Source organism: Euleptes europaea, chromosome 1, assembly GCF_029931775.1.
Source record: "Euleptes europaea isolate rEulEur1 chromosome 1, rEulEur1.hap1, whole genome shotgun sequence".
NCBI classification, from domain to species: Eukaryota; Metazoa; Chordata; class Lepidosauria; order Squamata; family Sphaerodactylidae; genus Euleptes; species Euleptes europaea.
The window spans coordinates 146,975,921-146,999,150 of record NC_079312.1 but is presented as its reverse complement, the minus strand read 5'-3'; the positions used below and the strand labels follow the sequence as shown (position 1 = coordinate 146,999,150).

The 23,230-nt window shown below is 46.1% G+C and overlaps 1 protein-coding gene across 1 annotated transcript in view; it reads left to right on the top strand.

Annotated features, from left to right (window-relative positions):
• Positions 1-1,517: 1,517 nt before the first annotated feature.
• Positions 1,518-23,230, top strand: part of BAZ2A (bromodomain adjacent to zinc finger domain 2A) — an 87,912-nt gene continuing 66,199 nt past the window's right edge. The window contains exon 1 of the mRNA XM_056853969.1: positions 1,518-1,544. The gene's annotated coding sequence lies outside the window, so the exon portion shown is untranslated. The remainder of the gene's footprint in view (positions 1,545-23,230) is intronic.

Here is a 23,230-nt window from a genome sequence, read left to right as displayed (position 1 = left end):
AGGAAGGCATTATTGCAAGGGATTTGTGAATTCATATGCACACTTAGCATTGTCATTTTGATCTTTTTCTTGTTGTGTATGTTCTCAACCAACAGATAACTACTACCAATCAAATAAATCAATGAATAACCACTGTTGGGGGGGGGGGGTCCGCTAACTTTTTGTTGTAAAAAGGGGGTCCTCGTACTTGCAAGGATTTGGAACCACTGCTTTATGTGATGTGATGATTCTGGGAGCGGGGTGTAATTCTGCCAGTTATTAAAGGATAGATTGTAAAGATTGCCATTACATTGTGGGGCAGCCCTACTTACTATGTTTGAACAGTTCCATGCAGTGGTGCTGACAGAGACAGACTTAGGGGCAGAAATCCAGGCTGGTGGCTGCCAAAACTAGGCCTATCTGAGCACAGTGGGATTTAGTAAATGTGCATAGAATCTGGTTGAGCCAAGTGTGCTCATCTGTGGAGATGGGGATGGGATGAGACCAGCTGGCTGAATGTCCATTCTGTGCTCTGTATTTGAAGACTATGTGGTCTAAAGCCCCCTCCCCCTTCCATCGCTAACTGGCCTGGAGAAAAATGTGCTGTCGGTGTGATTTACCAGGTGATGTCCTGTCCCTTTCATGTATGGAAATAGGCAGCCAAACCTTTTTATGCCATGGAAGTAAATAACATCACCTGGTAAATCACACCGACAGCACATTTTTCTCCAGGCTGGTTGGCAGGCCTACCCGATAATGGCATCTGGTCTAAAATTGCCTAATTGTACCACTTAATCCACGAGGCCCCAGAGTTAGGCCTTCCCATCCCACTAAGGAATCTAAATGTCTGGACCCATCATCACACATGCTACAACTAAGAAAGGTCCCCAAGTCCGATTTTGTCATGTTTACTTGGAAGTACGCCTCGCTGCTTGTTTTTTATTCCCAAGAAAATGCGTATAGGGACTTGCAGCCTTCGTTTCCCGGAGCTATTAGGGGCGTGGGAGTGGAGGAAGCCTTGGTACTGAATCATATGTGATGCACGCTTGCTGCTGCTTCCCAACAGGACCTCTTCATGCCTTGAGCTACCCGGGATGCTCCAGCCTTGCAGCAAGCGCGTGACAGAGTCTGCTCGGAACAAGTTCCTTGCGGAGGCGCGTCTTCCCCCCTCCCTTTGCCGGATGGAGAGCCCCCGGCTCCCAGTTTCGTAAGGACCCAGCGGAGGGAGGGCTGGGCATGGATCTCCCCTCCGCCTTTTCTTTGCAATCTTCCGGACGGCTTCCTTTTGCCTGCAAATGGCTCCTGCACCTTTAAATAATTCATAGCGCCTTCTTTGCCTCTGCCTCCTGCATGGGGCTGGGGAGGAGACAGCCGCAGCAGCCGCCTGAGCCCAATGACATCAGCGCGAGGGCTTCAGCTGCCACCTGCTCCCAGGCAGCGCAGAGACACAGGGGAAGAGAGCTCTTGCCTGCTGGGATCCCTCCTCCCCATCTTTCTCCTCCGCCTCCTCCTTCCAGGCCAGATTTCCTCTCTAGCCCATCCTTTGAAGAAGCCTTTCCAGCCAGGTAAGGGGTGCAGAGTGGTGTATGGGCAATATGGGTGGGGAGCCCCAGAGGATCCCAGTGAGCTGCTGATCATATCCGATCCAGGCGGAGCCTGGGACTCCTTGCTTCACCATCAGGAGGAGATCTCTTTCCTTCTCTCCTCGCAGCAGCTGCCGTACAGTCTCCTGGGTCCTAAAGCCCGAAACATTCTGGACGGCTTCTAACTTCCATGATGCTATAAGTCAGGAGAGAGGCAGTCTTGCCAGCGTGAACGTGGGTGGGCATTGTCTCCTCCCACTTTAGAGAAGGGGAATTCACGTTTGAGAGAGATCGACGTGGGTTAAAGCCTTAAAGGAGGCATCAGGGAATCCCGGGTTTCTTGGGATCCTGTTTCTAGCACCGGGATCAGAGATTTTTACACATGAATCCACTGCTGTCCACCGAGTATGCAATATTGTCATCGAACACTTCCCAAGCTACAAGCTAGGACATAACAATACCACTCCAGACAAGGCAATTTTATTTATATGGGTATAGTTATATTTGAGATGTGGAATGATATAGTATAGCCCAATCTCGGAAGCTAAGCAGGGTCGGTACTTGGATGGGAGACCACCAAAGACAACTTTGCACAGGGAGGCAATTGCAAACCACCTCTGCTCCTCACTTGCCTTGAAAGCTCCTTGCTGGGGTCGTCATGTCGGCTGCGACTGGACGGCACTTGACGCACACAATTATATTTATACGATACACTGATCTCAGGCATACTTTCAATGAGACTCTTGTACTGGTGGCCATCGGTCAAATTCTTAAATTTAGGCAGTATGACCTGGATAAATTTAGGCAGTATGACCCTTGCCCTGACCTGGATAGCCCAGGCTAGCCCGATCTCATCAGCTCTCAGGAGCTAAACAGGGTTGGCCCTGAATAGTATTTGGATCAGAGACCACCAAGGAATAACAGGGTCTCTCCGCAGAGGCAGACAATGGCAAATCACCTCTGAACATCTCTTGCCTTGAAAACCCTACAGGGCTGCCATAGGAGCTGTGACCTGACAGCAAAGGGAAAAAATGGTCCCCATGAAGAATCACTGGCCTAGACAGAAGATATGATCTTGTGGCTACAGCTAGAACATCTGGATCATTCTGTTAAAAGCTCTCTAAAGAGGATGGGGAGCATTTTTTGATATCTCTGTTCCTGTAGTTCAGCAGAAATCAGTTCCAGAATGCTACCCTCCATTATCAAGAACATAAAATCAAGCTGAGTCAGGTGTAGGATCTGATTTTTGGAGAAGGGGAGTGGGTATCAGTGGTGAGGGGAATCCCAGGGTGGCTATGGTCTCACCTTAGTTTTGGAAAAGACGTGTGAAAGAAATGTTGTGAGCCTATACTCACAGCTCTGTTGTTATACATTGTGGCCTCAGTTTCCCCTTGTACATTGGGCCAACCTTCTGTTCCATGCAGTGAATGAGTGAGCCTCCTGGGCCCCAAATATTGGGAGTATTCAGGCAGGGCAGGGGCTCTTATCAGCCAAGAAAAAATGGGACTTACAAACTGAAAGTGCAGCCTTCGACTTTCATGGGTGATCTGTGCAAAATGAGAGTGGGGTTGCTTTTAAGGCCATTGTTGCTTTTTCCCTTTGATGGAGGCAGGTAAGCATTGCCTGATCTTGTTACCTCCTGGAGCTGCAGTAGAACATTTTCTTGTTTTTATATGCATTTTGGGCTCCTTGGTATCTTGTGCATATTTCCCCTTTTCCTGAATTTGTGTCGGTTGTGTACACAAATTCACAGCCTTTTGGCCATAATAGGCATTCATTGGATGTAGTTGGTTACATCAGTGAGCAGGATTTCTTGAGCAGACTTATAGGTTTGCCAAGGTCACAAGTTTTCCATGAGCAGAACATGGATTGTGTGCTCCCCCACCTAGGCATCTCTTCATAATCAAGGTGAGCTGCTGAGCAGCAGATTTCTAGAATTTCCCATTTCCTCAGGACTCACCAATAGAATTTTAACAGTAGTTTATAAGCCAGTTCCTTTGAATTGTAGGTAAGAGGCCCCTTGTCTGTATTTCAGTATGTAAATAGAGTTGTGTGTGCTCCAAACACACAATAAAAAGCTGCACCAAGAAGAGCCTAAATATTACGATCTCTATAAATGATATACATTTGTTTAAATCCTCCTATTTTGAATATTCATGTATCTACATGTTTTTTAGCTCATCTTTCCCACCATGTCTGGCCTTCAAGGCAGCTTCAGAAACCATAAGAAACTAAACAGGAAAATAACACTCTTAAGCTGGTAGACAGACATTTCAGTGCCATTTTACCTGTATATTTGAATATTTTGCACAACTTATTTGCTTTTGCTTGTCATGGGGAGGAGCAAGAAATTGTGCAGGACACTGAAGCCACTGGGAAAAAATTTTTACAGCCATCCCCTCTGGCTTCAGAGAAATATGCAATTGAAAGTGTTCCATTGTAATCATAATGCTAAAAAGAGAAAAACAGAAACAAAATTCTCAGGGAGCTGAATTATTTTACTAATACAAAATATTGTGCTTGCTTTGTGACTCTGATAGAACTGAAGCATTCACACAGGCCTGCTTATAAGTGGGAAATAAATGAAGCATCTTAAACCTTTGACTGTACCACGTAAAGTATAAATGTTTAATGCAATCATTGTACATGTTTAGGCAGGAATTTGGTGTCATCCTTTGAAATTAGTGGGGATAGCCCAAAAGCAATACTTAATCGCACAATGCATAACTGACTTGTGAAACTCACTTTCCCAGGATGAAGTGATAAGCTACAGTCGCTTAGGTGGCCTTCTGGAGGAGTTCATGGGGGATGCCAATCAATGGCTGTTAGCTTCATTGGCTATAAGGGGCCTCCATGTTCAGAAGAAGTTGCTGGGGTGCAAACAGCAGGAAAGAACTTGTTAAGTTCATGCCGTTTGTGAGCTTCCCAAAATCATCTAGCTGATCATGGCTGGAAGCAGGATGCTGACTTGGATGAACTCTTGGTCTGATCTAGCAGGGCTCTTCTCAACTTAGATTTCATAGCAGTTGGTATTTACTAGTAGAATTGTACAAAACTAGAGAGATGCACTCTATGGGATAAAGCCCTGACAACTGCATTATTAACAATGAGGGTCAGGATTGAGTATAGTGTCCAGATCACGCGAAGTGATGGTATCGCTTTACTCTGCTCTGGTTAGACCTCACCTAGAGTATTGTGTTCAGTTTTGGGCACCGCAATTTAAGAAGGATGTAGACAAGCTGGAACGTGTCCAGAGGAGGGCAACAAAGATGGTGAGGGGTCTGGAAACCAAGTCCTATGAGGAAAGGTTGAAGGAGCTGGGTATGTTTAGCCTGAAGAGGAGAAGACTGGGAGAGAATATGATAACCATCTTCAAGTACTTGAAGGGCTCAGAGTTTTTTTATAGTAAGAAATAACAACCTAGAAATTAATCTGTTAATATTAATGCTATACGGTTATGTAGTAAAAGTATAAGCGCTTGTGCTGTTGATATGTTAATTAAACTGTTTGGAATAAGAGGAGGTCACTCAAAAGAAATTCTAAACTAGGCTTTAAGAAGTAGCATAAGAAAAAGAAATAATTGACTTTAAAACATTAAGAGGTATAGTATTTTTTAATAAGCGATACCGGAGTTGTCATATAAGGTTTAGTTGTCAATGTAGATATTACTCCAATATGGCACCCTTTAAGAAGGTAGGATACTCTGTATGTATGGGTTAATGTTTGTTGTTGTGTGTCTATGCTGTTTTTGTATTGTCTTTTCCATATAAATAATATTTTTTTAAAAAGTACTTGAAGGGCTGCCATATAGAGGATTTTGCCCAGTTGTTTTATGTTGCCCCAGAAGGTTAGACCAGAACCAACAGGGTGAAATTAAATCAAAAGAGTTTCCGTCTAGACATTAGGAAGAATTTTCTGACAGTTAGAGCAGTTCCTCAGTGGAACAGGCTTCCTTGGGAGGTGGTGAGCTCTCCTTCCCCGGAGGTTTTTAAGAAGAGGCTAGATGGCCATCTGTCAGCAACGCTGATTCTATGGCCTTAAGTAGATGATAGGGAGGGCATCTTGGCCATCTTCTGGGCATGTAGGGGTCAGTGGGGGTTTGGGGGGGAGGTAGTTGTGAATTTCCTGCATTGTGCAGGGGGTTGGACTAGATGACCCTGGTGGTCCCTTCCAACTCTATGATTCTATCTATCATTTTGGGCCTCGTTCAGAGAGGAGGAAAAGCAACAACTACTCCTGCGTCCCTTTCAAGATATTAACAGTGCAACCCTAAACAGAGTTGAAGACTATGGGCACAGGTGGAGAGTGTGTGAGTGGCCCAAGGTCCCTCAGCAAGTTTCCATGGTAGAGTGGGAATATGAACCCAGATCTCCCCGTCCCTAATCTCACCCCCTAACCATGACACCATACTGGATGGTGCCAAAGTCTTCAAAGAAAAATGCATTTTGACCCAACGAGATGACTAAAGCAGGAGTAACAAAAGTGACAGCCCTGCTCTTAAAAAAAAAAAAAAGGACTTGCAAGGATTTTAATTTGGGTCATTATGAATACCATGAAATGGAGCTTGGTGGTACTTAAAAGAATAGAAAAAAAATATTATTTTTTTTTTACTTCTCGGTTCTAATCCATGAACGTTTATGCAGGAATATAATTTTGTCAAATCTTTAAAGAGCCTCTAGACTCCTGTTGATTTTTTACTGCAACAGACTAACAAGGCAATCCTAAAAATAATTACTCCACTGAATGCACTGAACTGAGGAACTCTGCATACGATTGCACTGTAAAACGCCTACTCATTAGGAATAGTTATTCCGGATTTATAAATCCGAAGTTTTTTTTTTTTAATGGCTATTTGTATGGCGTCGCCTTCCTCCTTGGTGGGAAGAATTCACCAGCCTGCCCCACTGCGAGTTGCTCCGGCGTTTCTCTGCCCTTGCGTGTGGCTCGTGCAGGCGGAGCAGAGGCTGGCCCTGGCGGAAGGCCCCGGGGGAGGGCGGGTGCGCGGGTGGCCGCCCGCCCGCCCGCCTTCCCGCCGTCGCTACTGAACTGGGTGGAAAGGGAAGCGTTTAGCCCCGGCAGCTGGGCGAGGGGCGCCTTTGCCAAAGCCCGGCCATCTGTCTCTTCTGACTTCCTCCTCCCGCCCCCCTCCTTCCCCTCCACCCAGCACTTTGCAGCAGAGCCGTGCGACGCACGCAGGCTCTAATGGCCTCTGGGATTGTTTGTGCTGCGTGGTGCGCGGCGGGCTGGCTGGCTGCGTGGCTGCCTTCCAGAGACTCGGGGAGCGAGTGCGACACGCACCGGGGGGTGGGGAGGGGGAGTTTCCACGCTAATCCGGATCCGTCCACCCAGCCTCTTTTTTGGCACCCACCCCCAGCCCCCCCCCTCGGCGTTTTGTTTGTTTCTCTGGCCGCCCGCAGTGGGAGTCCGTCTTGCAAGCCTATTTGTTCTCCGCGAGGCTGAAGCTGGTTCCCAGCCGTCGCCCTGAAATCCCCCTTCCTGTCCTGTCCTGTCCCCTCCTCTCCCCGCCTCTCCTCCGCCCACCCGTATTTCTCGAGCCTTCCAACAGGGCTGGGAAATAAATGGCCTCGCTGCCGTCTGTCCCTCGGAGAAGGACGTTTCGTTTGGCTGCAGCTGACTGCGGCGTGGGCAGCTGGCAAAGGAAGCGCCCTAGCTGGCAGGGAAACAGCGGATCACGCCGACAGGGAGCTGCTAGAGCTGCAAAAAACTCCAGAATTACACATCCCAAACGCTTATCTGGCTCTTTCTCTCTCTGTGTGTGTGTGTGTGAGAGAGAGAGAGAGACCTTGATCCCATTCCTTTAATCTCAGACAGATCCAACTGAGCTTCATCACCTCTGGCACTGTTCAGACCCATGCTTGGCTATGACTGTTTGGATAATCTCAAAGTATACCTTACTTTCCCATCGGTTAATTGGACATAATCAGTTGTCTTTTGATGGAATGGCTTTGAGAATGGATGCCACAAGAAGCACTTGTTATCAGCCATAAACCTTTGTACTGGGCAGGGACGGTAGCTTTTCCTTTAAAAATGGTAACAGCTGATCCCCTTGAGTTTTTGGTTTTAATTTTACAAAGAGGCAGTATCACAGAGAGAGCCAGTGGGGTGTAGTGGTTAAACTGCCAGACTAGGACCTGGAAGAACCAGGTTCATATCCCTGCTTTGCCATGAAACTTGCTGGGTGACCTTGGGTCAGTCACACACTCAGCCTCGCCCACCTCACAAGGTTGTTGTGAGAATAAAATGGAGGAGAGGAGAATTATGTAAGCCACCTTGGGTCCCCATTAGGAAGAAAGGTGATAAGGAATAAGTGAAGCAAATAAATAATAACACAACATGTAGCACTTGAGTGTTCATAACACTTCACAAAGATCTGTTTTGTCAAAAATGTGTATCCCACCTTTCAGCAAAAAAACTTATGGCAGTTCACACTAAGATCATTTAAAGCAACACTATGGCAATAAAATAAAAACAAGAGCTCTGCATTCCTTACAACAATCCTGTAAGGTTGATTCATATTACAGGCCCCAAATTGCAAATGGGGGAAAGAGGTTAGGAGGTACTTGCATAATAATGTATGGAGGCAACCTCAGGGGAAGGCCTTGCCCTCTATGCCTTCTTTGTTTGCCCTCCAGGGTTACCGGTTTAGCCACTGTGTGAAACAGGATGCTGCTCTAGATGGACCATGGGTCTGATTCCATATTCATAGAATTGGAAGCGACCACCAGGGTCATCTAGTCCAACCCCCTGCACAATGCAGGAAATTTATAACTACCTTCCCCACACACACCCAGTGACCCCCACTCTATGCCCAGAAAATGGCCAAGATGCCCTCCCTCTCATGAACTGCCTAAGGTCATAGTATCAGCATTGCTGACAGATGGCCATCTAGCCTCTGCTTAAAAACCTCCAGGGAAGGAGAACTTACCGCCTCCCGAGGAAGCCTGTTCCACTGAGGAACTGCTCTAACTGTTAGAAAATTCTTCCTAATGTCGAGATGGAAACTCTTCTGATTTAATTTTAACCCGTTGGTTCTGGTCCAACCTTCTGGGGCAACAGAAAACAACTCGGCACCATCCTCTATATGACAGCCCGTCAAGTACTTGAAGATGGTTATCATATCCCCTCTCAGTCTTCTCCTTTCCAGGCTAAACATACCCAGCTTCTTCAACCTTTCCTCACAGGATTTGGTCTCCAGACCCCTCACCATCTTTGTTGCCCTCCTCTGGACACGTTCCAGCTTGTCTACATCCTTCTTAAATTGTGGTGCCCAAAACTGAACACAATACTCTAGGTGAGGTTCTGTTTATGCCATGTTGAGCACCGTTTCCCTCACAAGAAAAGACTGAAGAAAAGTAAGAATTGAGGAGTTCTGCCCTCTCTTCATCTCCTGTTACAATTTCACTTTCTGGTCCCCACAATGGGCTTATCTTGTCCTTGTTCTTATTCTTACTCTGTACATAGGAAAAGAACCCTTTTTTGTTGTGTTTAGCATCTCTCGCTAGCCTAAGCTCATACTGAGCTTTAGCTTTCCTAACACTCTCCCTACAAGCACTAGTTAAATGTTTATATTCCTCTTTGGTTATAAGGCCCTCCTACTTCCTAAAGGAGTCTTTTCTCTCTCTAAACTCTTTAAAAAGCCGTTTATGGAGCCACCCTGGCCTCTTTAGGCTCCTCCCATTTTTCCTTCTCATAGGAATGGTTTGTGATTGCGCCTTCAGTCTTTCATTTTTAAGAAACTCCCACCCTTCTTGAACTCCCTTCTCCTTAAGTATTTCTGACCAAGGGATTCTACCCAGCATAAGTTTAAGCTTGTTAAAATTTGCTTTCCTAAAGTCCAACCTATATGTCTGACTACATACAGTTTTTCCTTTCCCCAAGATTGTAAATTCCAAGATTACATGGTCACTGCTACCCAGGGTGCCTAACACTTTAACCTCATCAACCAGTTCTTCTCTGTTGGTGAGAATCAAGTCTAAGATAGCAGATCCCCTTGTTTCCCTGTCCACTTTCTGGAGTAGGAAGTTGTCATGTTCTTATACATGAGATGAAATTTAAGGCATGGATGTCTCTGTTCAGTTTTTTAGCCAGCGTGGTGTAGTGGTTAAGAGCGGTGGTTTGGAGTTGTGGAGTCTGATCTGGAGAACCGGGTTTGATTCCCCTCTCTTCCACATGAGCGGCGGAGGCTGATCTGGTGAACTGGATTTGTTTTCCCACTCCTACACACAAAGCCAGCTGGGTGACCTTGGGCAAGTTACAGCTCTGTTAGAGCTCTCTCAGCCCCACCCACCTCACAGGGTATCTGTTGTGGGGAGGGGAAGGGAAGGTGATTGTAAGCTGGTTTGAGTCTCCCTTAAGCGGTAGAGAAAGTCAGCATATAAAAACCAACTCTTCTTCTTCTTCATATTATGCTAGCAGGTGAAGGGGTCTTCACTCAGAGGACCAGGACCGAGCTAGAGGGTTTTTACAATGTGTGTGTGTAAAGTGCTGTCAAGGTCAAGTCACAGCTGACTTATGGCAACCCCAGCAAGGGGCTTTCAAGGCAAGTGAGAAGCAGAGGTGGTTTGCCATTGCCTTCCTCTGCAGAGTCTTCCTTGAGGGTCTCCCTTCCAAGTACTGACTCTGCTTAGCAGCCGAGACCTGATGAGATCGGACTATCCCATGCCACCTTCCCTCCCGATTTGCACAATACCAAACTGAATCCAGGTCACTGCTTTAAATTGCCTTGGCCCCTAGAGGCTACCTTTTCATCTGGCTACCTGCTGCCAGCATGAGGTCAAGAAAGGACAGAATTGGTCTTTTATAAAAGACTGGCTTCTCTGCTCGTTCAGCAGCTGAAGGAAACTTGTTGCATCTTGTTCGGTCGCTAAGATGCTGGCGAAGTGATGCTACTCTCCCCACCCAGCCTTGATTCTTCCTTGTGGTTTTGTTTATTGAGCCTTTTGACACTCTTGGCATGGGCGCTGCTGTTGAGCAAATGGTTACGTGAGGCACTGTAGTCTGGGAGTGGGTTAATCGGCAGGTGTCAGGCACTGGCCTGGAAGTCAGCAGGGCTGACTACAGCAGGGCTGCTGAAGATTTCTGTGTAGAGTTGCAAAAGCCCTGTCTTGACTCTATCTTGATTCTCAGTGCCTACAATGTGAGGGGGGGGGGTAGGTCTGAACAGCTGTCACACAGAGGCCTCTGCATACATTAGGTGGTGGTCTACTTCAGAGAGAGTTGCCTGCCATCCCCTCTATTACAAGAGGTTGCAGTTGGCCTAGACAGATAATCAAGGATCAGGGTGGGGAACCGGTTCACACATCCTTGTATGTTGCTTGATTTCTCAACATTCGATTACTTAACACACTAACTCAGAGCTGAATGTGTGAATGAACTACACTGAAAAACATTTTTTGTTTGTTTTGAGGTGATTTGAAAGTTCTGTTGTATTTGAACTAGAATGGCTCATTGCTGCAAACAAACTATTGTGTGATTTTATTCAGTGCTATTTCTTGGCAACCTGAGGACCTGCAAGGAATCACAACGGGGAACAATTTGGAAATCCCATCATCTCCAAAATGTCCTCTTCTGGTATTGTCCAAACTCTGAGAGGCATGAACAAACAGATTTCCCTATCCCCTGCCTTTCACAAATGTCCTCAACATTCAGTGCTCCTGGGCCATATTTGGTCCTCACCAAGCCATTTTGTTCTTTTCTTGGGGGTGGGGGTGTCCTCTAAGTTAGTTTACAAAGCTATATTTTCTCTACCTTAACTACAAGTGACCTGATTTTGCAGCTAGTTCAACTACATTACTTTTTTCTTTTTTTGCTGTGAAATCACAGCTGACTTATGGCGATTCCCATAGGATTTCAAGGCAAGAGACATTCAGAGGTGGTTTGCCAAGGCAAGAGACATTCAGAGGTGGTTTGCCATTGCCCGCCTCCGTGTCATGCCCCGGTATTCCTTGGAAGTCTCCCATCCAAATATTTGCCAGGGTCGAGGCTGAGAGTGTGTGACTGGCCCAAGGTCACCCAGTAAGTTTCTATGGGCATTCAAACCTGGCGCTCCCAGTTCCTAGTCTGACACCTTAACCGCTACGAGCAGGGGACCCTCAAGGACTTGTGTGTGTGGGGGTCTCATTTCTTCTTCCTCCACTGTTACCCTTCCCTGAAAGCTTCAATAGCCTTTCCCCTTTCCCTACTTCCTTCTCCCCTTCCCACCCACTAGCCAACCCACCTTGATCTGTCCCTGAAGGGAGGTAGTTGTGAATTTCCTGCATTGTGCAGGATGTTGGACTAGATGACCCTGGTGGTCCCTTCTAACTCTATGATTCTAGGAGTGGGGAATCAAACCTGGTTCTCCAGATCAGAGTTCACTGCTCCAAGTCACCGCTTTTAACCACTACACCACGCTGGCTCCCAATCCCAAATCTCCATAGTCTTATTTTGTTTAAATTTACCACAACTGTACGTTGCTCCTCATCCAAGTATCTCAGGCAGTTTGTATCTATTTTATCCTCACAACAACCCTGTGAGGTAAGTCAGTCTGAGAGATGATGATTTGCCCAAGATGAGTTTCATGACTGAGTTCTGAGATGTGGATCCAGGCCCAGCATTGTATCTTTCGCTGTACTGGCTCTCACATACCTTGTCTCAGTTGTCAACAACCCTGTATGGTAGGACTGTATTATTACCCCCACATTACAAATAGGCATGTTGAAAAAGAGTGGCTTGCCAGTTCTGATCCTTATTCACTTATTCTTACCATTCTGTAAATAGCAACCCACAAGCAGATCTCCTGAATCTAGCACAAAGGTACAATTATGTTCTTGTATAGATCCAAATACATTGTCAGGATAGATGTTGGTCATTAATCATTAAAATACTCAAGGTGACAGACCAAGGTTAGAGGAAAGCCTGTTTTATTTAGGAAAGCAAGTTCTGTGCTGATGTTATCACCTTCCCAACCCCTTGATGGTTTAAATGGGCAGGCTTATAATTGTGGAATGTGGGGGGAGCACGGGGGCTTTCCTATATCTGTTTTGCCTTAGGTTTTCTTCTGTCTTGCCCTCTGCCAGCCAGCCTCTCTAATCTGTTCCATCTCCCATCCCCATGTTTGAGCATGCATGAAGATGCCTGCAACTCTCTATAACCTACTTTTGCCTCCAGCAAACCTTACAGGCGAATCTCTCTTCCTCTACTCATTGGGTCAAAGGGATCTGAGCCCTTTCTGCTTTTGCTTAATGGCTCTGTCAGGTGCATCCCAGAACTACAGCATGGGAGTCTGGTTTGGAGGTACTGGACAAACAGGGATTAGCTGCAAGTAGTTCATGGCTTCAGGCTGGAAGATTGGTGACTGTGTTTTCACTGCTTGGACTACATTATCTGTGCAAATAGGAAAGAAGTACTCAGATGCTCACATGACTAAGGCATGCATTCCTAATATGGTCAGAAGCCTCCTATTTTCCCAACGACACAGTCACCAGGGTCCTATGCAACTGGAATTGCATGTCGATCTTACAAATACATAAACAGACACCACAAAGACTTTAAACAGAAGGGGATCTTAAAGACTAAACAAATTTATTCCAACATACATTTTAATGAGTCACAAAAACTTGTTTGTGTAAAATGCCATCAAGTCACAGCTGACTTATGGAGACCCCAGCAAGGGGCTTTCAAGGCAAGTGAGAATAAGAGGTGGTATGCCATTGCCTTCTCTGCAGAACTTTCCTTGGTGCTCCCATCCAAATACCAACCCTGCTTAGCTTCCGAGATCTAACGAGATCGTGCTATCCCATGCTGCCTTCCCTCTCCTCCACAAAAACTTACATTGGAATAAATTGGTTAGTCTTTAATTACATGCGATTAGACTTCTTAAATTTGCTGCAAGTATCTCTGGAGATACTTTAGGGACAAAAGGCAAGCATTATTTCTCCAGGCCTGGTTCAGACTTGTAACATGCCCCCCCACACATCAAGATCCCATCCCATACACCCAGTCTTATGTGTCATGACAGAAACAAAACCTCTTTTATCTCTGAAAAACTATAACTATAGATCATATCATAGTAAGAGGCTTGTAGCCTGGAGTGCCACCCCAACCTCTGGGCAGAGATGCTGGGGGAGGGGGAACGGGGGCCATTTCCATGCAAAAGAAGGGATCCCTGCCTCAGCTTTAGTGTATACCATGCCCCCATCACATTTCTTACCAGAATGTTTAATATGTCATTAAAAGTTTTCTTGCATGTGGGTCTTGCAGCTTTATACACACAGATCCTGAGAGTAGGGGATAGTGGCAGGGCTCCAAATATCACACCTTTGTTGGTCCTGCCTCTGGGTCCTGGTGCAGTGTACCCATTTTTCTCTCATGCTTGAGCCCTTCAAAGGGACAGAGCTACAGAGCAGAACATGCACGCACACGATTTAACAAATGCAGGAAACAGTATTCCCAATACAGTGGAACAGGCTTCCTTGGGAGGTGGTAAGCTCTCCTTCCCTGGAGGTTTTAAAGCAGAGGCTAGATGGCCATCTGTCAGCAATGCTGATTCTATGACCTTAGGCAGATGATGAGAGGGGGAGGGCATCTCGGCCATCTTCTGGGCATGGAGTAGGGGTCACTGGCAGTGAATTTCAAGTAAGTAGCTCTTCATCAGGGAGGTGTCACCTCTCCCCCCAACCCCAAAACATAGCTATCTGAAAACAGTGGACAAAACAGCAAAAGATCCAATAATTATCAGTACATGGAGATACCACAACCACACTCAAATATTATTGAAAACTTCCACTTCCTAAATGCATGCCTTCTTCCTGGACCTTGTCCTTTGTGGGAAATGTGGAAGATATGTTAGTGTTGAGTGAGTGACATCAGGTTTTCAGAATGTGCAAGGCAACTGAATGTCCCTCATCTCTAGAGAATAGTCATGTCTGAGAGTTTTGTAGGCCTCAGATTTGGTTGTCCGGTATTCTCTCTCTCTCTCTTTTTAATGACAAAAGGTATAATTGGCTCAGTGCTAGGATTTTCTTTTCAACAGCTGACTGACCTGAAACAGGAGATTCAGTGTTAAAGACATGCCTGTCTAACTTTGTGCAGAGCACTTGTCCATCATCAGCATTGTGGGTAACCATAGCCTACCACCCAGTACTTGGCATTAAGAAACAAGACTTGTGGGAGCTGACCTCACGGCAGTCTTGCAGTGTAATCCTAAATAGAGTTACACCCTTCTAAGCTCATTGGCTTCACTGGATTTGGTGTAACTCTGTTGAGGACGGCACTGTTGGGCTCTCACGACAATTTAACCGCTGCATATTTGCCAAAAAGTGTAGGGCACAATTTTTTTTTAAATGGCATACTGATTGCACCCTTCTAGCCATTCATTCTATAGTAACCTAACTGAAGTCGATTGTGCTACTATGGGTTTACTGGCACCTTTATAATACCTTTTGCTGGTGGATGATGATTCTGACTCCTTTAATCCTGACACTGGGTGTTTATTTGTTTTTGGAAGCCTTGTAAGGAAGGGGTCGTTGGGTTGCGGGGGTGGGGGAGGCATTAATAAAATCACTCTCCATATGATGGCTAGGATTGCCAACTCCAGATTGAAAAATTCCTGGATTTTTGGAGGTGGTGCCTGGGAGGATGTGGTTTAGGGATGGGAGCATATTCAGTAGGGACTTGATTCCACAGCAACTGCTCTTCTAACCTGCCAGTGCATCCAGGTGTACTGATCCCTGTAGTCTGGAGAGCAGTTGTAAATCTGGCAGTACTCCAGGCCCCACCTGGAGGTTGGCAACCCTAATGATAGCCTCCCTGCCCACAAGTTAAGCGACCGTGTGCTCTTTGAACATGAATACTTGCAAACAGCTTTGAAGGCTAAGACCTCATCAGAGAGAGCTCTGAGCATGACATGACAGGCTGGTGCCCTGAGAGCCTGCTGTCTTCCTCCTCTTGGAACTGGTGACCTTTATGAGTTGGGACACACCATCAGTTTGTGCCTCAATTTCCCCACCAGCAGAGCACAGCTAAACCCTTTGGAATGATTAATTAAATGGGAGCCCTTTCAGCATGTGAGGTAGGAGGCTGAGCAGAGGGTAGATAACACAGATGAGTTGTTTTGTTGCATCTGGCTGACTCAGCTGATTGGATTCAGCACAGAATGGGGCTAATTGGGAACTGAGGAAGGTTTGTTCTGATTTTTTCCCCCTCCCCTCCAGCCTCTGGAATCCATAGCCCTGTTTCCCATAGATACTTGATTTGTCTGTTGCCCTTTCTGATTACAGTTTGGCCATATGCATGCATATTTCTAACACTCTTCTGTATTGATGGTGGGATTTGTGTGTGTGTGTTCTCCTTGTGTCCTCCAGCCACCCTCTGATTCTTTCCTCTGCCCTCTGGCTATTAACATGTGGCCGTTTTGTCCCCTGAATCTCTCGGGCATGTAGTGACTGTGCTCAGTCAACATGCATGGCTGTCTCCGAACAGCGTGTTTGACCTGCCCACTTCCGCTACTTGCCCGCGTTTCCCTGTTCCTTGTTAATTGCGACATTAATGTAAAATGCGCTGCAAAACGGTGAGCTCGCCGGAGCATTTAGCATCAGGGTCAACTCCCCATCAGATAGGGTTATCAGGTCCTCCTCTCTTCTGGCGGGAGGTTTTTGAGGCAGAAGTAGGGAAAGATCGCATGGGTGCGCGGCCGCGCCAATGCAATCACATCACTTCTGGTTTACAACCGGAAGTGCTGCATCGCAAAGGGGCCTTTACCACTCAGACTCCCAGTTTGAGTGGTAAACGGCCCCTTGCGATGAGTTTATACCCGGAAGTGCCGCATTGCAAGGGGCCTTTTACCACTCAAACTGGGAGTCTGAGTGGTAAACGGCCCTTGTGATGCGGCGCTTCTGGTTTAGAAATGGAAGTGACGTGGCGCATTGGGCAGGCGTGAGTGCTCAGGTTGCCCGCCTACCCTCAGCTGGTCGGCGGGTAGCCAGGTGGATTGGCAGGGGTTTGCCTGCCACCACCTGGCACTTTTCAACCCTACTGCCAGAAGAAGTTGCTTGGCTGGCCTGATGGCGGTAGCAGCAACTGCTCCTTCCCCCCCCCTCCGACTTATACCTCTCCCCTTCTCCCCCACGCCCTCCCCCCGCCCAGCACCAGCCTGCGTTTCAAGCCCACCTCAGAGCAGCCTTCAGCCTACTGCCTGCTCCCTGGAGTCCTCCGTCAGAGGCAAAGCGGCAGCGGCTTCTTCCAGCGGCAGGGCTGTGTGCTTCCCGCCGCTGCAAACTTCCACCTGGCAACCTTGCTGGATGGAGGCTGCGGTGGCTGGAAGCGCATGGCCCTGGCGCCGGAAGGAGCCACCGCCACCGCTTCGCCTCTGACGGCAGGGCTCTGGGGAGCAGGCAGCAGACTGAAGGCTGCTCTGAGGTGGGCTTGAAACGCCGGCTGGTGCTGGGGGGGATAGGGTTGCCAGGTCCCTCTTTGCCATCGGCAGGAGGTTTTGGGGCAGAGCCTGAGGAGAGTGGGGTTTGGGGAGGGGTGGGACTTCAATGCCATAGAGTCCAATAGCCAAAGTGGCCATTTTCTCCAGGGGAACTGATCTCTATCAGCTGGAGATCAGTTGTAATAGCAGGAGATCTCCTGCTACTACCTGGAGGTTGGAGCAACCCAAAACAGCACTATGACAAATTCAAATGCAAAGAATAAGTGAATTTTATAACGGTGAAAAAGTGAAAAAATATCTACAAAATATATACAAAATGGTACGAATAAGGTACAACAAGATACAAAATTTACAATATGCAATCCAGTAAAAATTGACCATTAGAAGGATATCTCAGAGAACCTGAGATAATTCAACAGGGAAGTCAATTGTATGATCCACTGAGGTATCTTTTGATATAAAGTCTCTGGTAATTCCAAATTTTTTTGTTTTGAGGTTCCAAACAACTGAATACAAGACAATTGGAGCAAAGCCACGAGGGGAAGATGTCAGGACGTGTCGTCTAGATCGGGACCACGTTTCGCTTATGGCTTCATCAGCTACCTGTATCTGTGTACCATAAACAACACATTATATAATACTAGTGATATCATGCATGTTTATAATTATAGAACATTCAAGAACAATAAATTATAATAAATTAAGACTATGCCAACATAAAAGATTATATCAAATCCTTACCAGTAATAAATATAAGTACCCTAGTAGGTGGCGTCTCATAAGGACCGCAAGCAGTTTGTATGTAGGTCTCAAGAGGACAGAATGAATACAAGAAAATGAACATGCAAGTTAAAGGTAAAATGGATCGTGATTAATCAATTGCAGCTGTAGCGCCGGGTGTAATGGAAAGGAAACTCTTAAAGGGATATTAACCTAAAAAGCAAGAGTAATCAGTTTTGTTGTTTAAGCCATCTGGGGATAACGTACCCATAAGAAAAATAGGTTTAGTTTCCATCTGATATAATATTTTTTGAATATTTTGTGTGTCATAAGGTCGACCCCGAAACTGCCATAAAACGCAAAATGATAAATTTTATGTAAATGTGGTCTTAAATATATTGGTAGCACCATTCGAACTGTGAGGACTAGAATCGCAGAACATTGCTCAAGAATCCGCGCAAAGAATTTAGAAGCGCCTGTCACTGCGCATTTCTTAGAGAAAGGACACAGCGATAGGGATTTATCATTTTGCGTTTTACGGCAGTTTCGGGGTCGACCTTATGACACACAAATATTCAAAAAATATTACATCAGATGGAAACTAAACCTATTTTTCTTATGGGTACGTTATCCCCAGATGGCTTAAACAACAAAATTGATTACTCTTGCTTTTTAGGTTAATATCCCTTTAAGAGTTTTCTTTCCATTACACCCGGCGCTACAGCTGCAATTGATTAATCACGATCCCTCTTACCTTTAACTTGCATGTTCATTTTCTTGTATTCATTCTGTCCTCTTGAGACCTATATACAAACTGCTTCCGGTCCTTATGAGACGCCACCTACTAGGGTACTTATATTTATTACTGGTAAGGATTTGATATAATCTTTTATGTTGGCATAGTCTTAATTTATTATAATTTATTGTTCTTGAATGTTCTATAATTATAAACATGCATGATATCACTAGTATTATATAATGTGTTGTTTATGGTACACAGATACAGGTAGCTGATGAAGCCATAAGCGAAACGTGGTCCCGATCTAGACGACACGTCCTGACATCTTCCCCTCGTGGCTTTGCTCCAATTGGCTTGTATTCAGTTGTTTGGAACCTCAAAACAAAAAAATTTGGAATTACCAGAGACTTTATATCAAAAGATACCTCAGTGGATCGTACAATTGACTTCCCTGTTGAATTAGGATCTGAGATATCCTTCTAATGGTCAATTTTTATTGGATTGCATATTGTAAATTTTGTATCTTGTTGTACCTTATTCGTACCATTTTGTATATATTTTGTAGATATTTTTTCACTTTTTCACCGTTATAAAATTCACTTATTCTTTGCATTTGAATTTGTCATAGTGCTGTTTTGGGTTGCTCCAATTATCCTTACAGCACTGAGCCTCATTTTTGTGGACTACCTGGAGGTTGGCAACCCTGGGGGGGGAGGGCGCGGGGGAGGTGGGCTGAATCACCAGCTGGTGCCTGGGGGGTGGAGGAGGGCACAGGAATGGGTGGGGGGAGAGGGGGAGAGAGATGCATGGGTCTGGGAGGCAGAAAGGAGCCCTCGCCAAATTTGTTTGTCCCAGTCTCTGTCCCCGTGCTTTCAATTTTTGAAATGCGAGGTCATAAAACATTAGACAGGACAGGGACAAACAAATTCGCTTACAGCCATGCGTAAATGGCCTCTGGCTCAGTTCTTCCTGCAGCTACAAGAGATGTATTTTGTGGGTGCTGGTTGCATTCGACTCTGCATCTCAAGAAAGGAGGATTTGACAGGCAGTGGTAGCTCCCATCTCCAGGTTCCACAAGCAGCTGGAAAAGCTGAAATTGGCCCCAGGATCTGTATTGGAGAGTCCTTAGGCCCAACATCCAAATCTTCCTTCATGCAGGCTTGCCAAAACTATTCCAAGTATCCCCCCCATGTAGTCTGTGAATTGTGTTAATCCCAGGGTTATGTAGATTGGAGTGCCACAAAAGCCTCTATCCACAAAGCTGGGAAAGCAGCTGCCATGTTTCTAATAACTTGGAACTCAATTGGGGGAGATCAGTTTTTATCATTTGTATTTTAAAACATGTCATAGAGATGGTGGTCCAGATGGTTGAAGAACAAGAGATATGAAGGCAATGCTTTCTGGGATTGAAGAAAATTGGGTGGAAGGGGGGGATAAAGCGGGAAAGACTGGACTCTTATAGTATGATAAAGTTTCACTTTCCCTAAGACCTTTTCCCAGTTACAATTTTATAAATGTTCTTCTACTACATACCTGTTTAGGTTACATGATACAGAGAAGCGCAGCAGGAAGAAATGCTACAGGTTCATAGGTGAAGGTTCTTGTACGGCACTAATGACAGGATTTGGCTAAGGACTATAGCTCACAGGTAGAACATATCCTTTGTATGCAGAAGATACTAGGTCTGATCCCCAGAAACTCCAACAGATAGGATCTTGGGTAAGCAGGCTGGGAAAGAAGCTCTGCCTGAGACATGGGGATCTGCTACCAGTCACAGTTGACAGTACTATTCTACATGGACCAATGGTATGACTGAGTATAAAGCAACTTCATACATACATATAATTAATTTCAGATACATTTTTCTTCCTCTGAATCAGGCCATTGGTCTGTAAAGGTCAGTATTGCCTACTCTGCCTCGAGATGGCTCTCCGGGGTATTTGGTAGAGGACTTTCATATCACTTACAACCTGATCCTTTTAAATGGAAATGTTGGGGATTGAACTTGGGACATTCTGTATGCAAAGCAGATGCTGTACCACTGTAGGGAAAGACACCACATTGCTCTTGAACTGAAAGTTCAGTCCAAATAATCAATACTAGCAGCAAAGGCCTAATTTTTTCTCACCCTCTCATGTAATTTTTTGACCTATGGTAGTAGCCCCAGAGACTGTTGCCCTTGCAACAGCTTTGTGCTGTGGTGCTACATCCCTCCATCAGGGAATACACACCTGTGCACTTCTGATGTACTCACAGTCCCACATTGCAGATCCTCTGGCAATTCCTTAAGACTTTCTGCTCTTCCATACTAACCCCCAGAACTAGGCCTCCTGAGACAGCCAGAACTTCCTGGCCTCACTGGTTGCTCTTTACCTTCCCCTCTACTCTTCAATTAGAGCCCTCCCCTGCTTTTCAGAGTCAACTCTTTCCCTTTATCCACTAGAGACCAATCCTTTTTCTCTCTATCCCTCCTGACTGTAGTGGCAGGGAACATTACTTCAGCTTGTTGCCACTTGCACCATACTGTTCAGGTAACCTCTGTTCAGGTAACCCATCTGATTAATTGCCCTTGATAACAAAGGCACTTAACTTCCTTGCAACTTGGCCATATGACCACAAATCCCCCTTCTGGCAACCATACATCCCTAAGGTGTATGGTCTTCCATTATCATTTAGTGGGCCTTCCTACATCTTCCTCTCCCATTGCTTTAGCAACTGATGCTAATAATACAACTCTTATACCTGTTCTTTCCATGCCCCATCAACGGTCCTTAAGCACTTGCCTTTCTGCATCTGTTTGTATGCAGCTTGGTCTTTGCCCTGAATTTAGCCTTGGAAAATGTTAAGCAGTGTGTGTGTGAGAGAGTTAATTCATCTCTCACACACATGTTCATCACTTGATCTCTCATCTTTGATCATTTGATTTGCACCTTTAATGTGGGAAATTACTACACTTAAAAAGCATTGCTGTTTTTTATATTTCAATCCCTTACAAGGACCTTAGGGGGTACACATGATCTCTCTTCATCCCCATTATGCTCACAACAACCCTATGAGGCTTGGTATCATAGCCTGGTATCACTGGCTCAAAGTTACTCAAGAGTTAAAATCAGGGTTGCCAACCTCCAGGTACCAGCTGGAAATCTCCCACTATTACAACTGATCTCCAGCCGATAGAGATCAGTTCACCTGGAGAAAATGGCCGCTTTGGCAATTGGACTCTATGGCATTGAAGTCCCTCCCCAAACTCTGCCCTCCTCAGGCTCTGCCCCAAAAACCTTCTGTTGGTGGCAAAGAGGGACCTGGCAACCCTAGTTAAAGTACACATGACAGTGGAGTTTCTTGACTGGAACTGGACACTAAGGGACTTGGTATGGCATGGGGCTGCACTGGTTGGAAAGGGAAAGCTTAGCCCTTTCTGTGCAATTTCCCTGATTGGATGTATTCCCTTTTAAGCTGCTTTAACCGTGGAAAAGAGAAAAAGGCAAATGCTCCTATTGCACCACCTCTGCTTTTTTGAGCCAAAATGCAGATGACTAGCCAGATTGGAATAGTGCTTAGTGTTGGACCAGGAGCTGGGTGACCCAGGTTTGAACCCAGGGAAGCCTGCTGCCACGGAAACTTGTTGGGTGACCTAAGGCCAGTCACACTTTCAGCCTAAACCCACCTCACAGGGTTATTGTGAGGTGAAATGGAGAAGACAATAATGGAAGCCACTTTGGGTTCTCATTGGGGGGAAAAGGCGAAGTACAAATTAAGTAAATAAATACAGTGTAATATAGCCCCTCCCCAAAGGGGTCGCCATAAGACGGCTGCGACTTGAAGGCACCTTTTACACACACACACACGCATTAAGCTTTATGGCTGAGTGAAGATTTGAACCCCGGTGTAATGCCAACACCTGGCTGCCGCACGCATTCTGTTTGAGGCCTATGAAAGATCGGTTACCGCAATTGTATTCCCAGCGATGTATTAAGAGTTTGAAAACGTTTTTAAAAATACTGTTCGCACTTTGTTTGGCCCCTTTAGCTGTGAAGACGTTTTCCAACCATGTATAAGCCGTAGTATCTAAAAACCCTTTTAAAGCGATGTTTTTTAATAACATTTTCAAACTCTTAATACATCGCAGGGAATACAAAGTGCGGTAACCCCCTAAGGTTTTTGGAAACCACAGCTTATAAATGGTTGGAAAACGGCTTCACGGCTAAAGGGGCCAAACAAAGTGCGAACAGTATTTTTTATAACGTTTTCACTCTTAATACATCGGTGGGAATACATATAGAAACTGCGAACAGTATTTTTTATAACATCTTCAAACTCTTCATACATCGCTGGGAATACAAGTGCGGTAACAGCCTTATTAGCTGGATTCGAGCCACAGCGCGTATTCATGGTGGGAACCCAACCCCCCGTCCTTTCCCCCTTTCTCTCCAGGCTCTCGGACAATGTCGCTTTGGGGGCGAAGGTGGGGGGTGGGGGCGCCGGGATCCAGCCCCGCCCGCGCGCCCCTTTCCGCCCTATTTCGTCTCCTCCGAAGGCGGCGCTGCTGTCGAGTCTGCCCTCTCCGGTGGAGCGGCGGGCCTTAGGACCCAGCGACGTCTTGCTGTCGGCCCCCGCCCCGGCCTTCGCCCGCCGCCTCGTTCGCTCGTTGGCTGGCTGGCTTCCTGGCTGGCAACGTCGGCGGCCTGGCCTGGCCTGGCGCGGCTTCGCTCCGCTTCCCCTCCCCCAGCGCCAGTCCGGGCCGGGGCCTCCCTTTCGTCCTCCGGGTCATGCGAC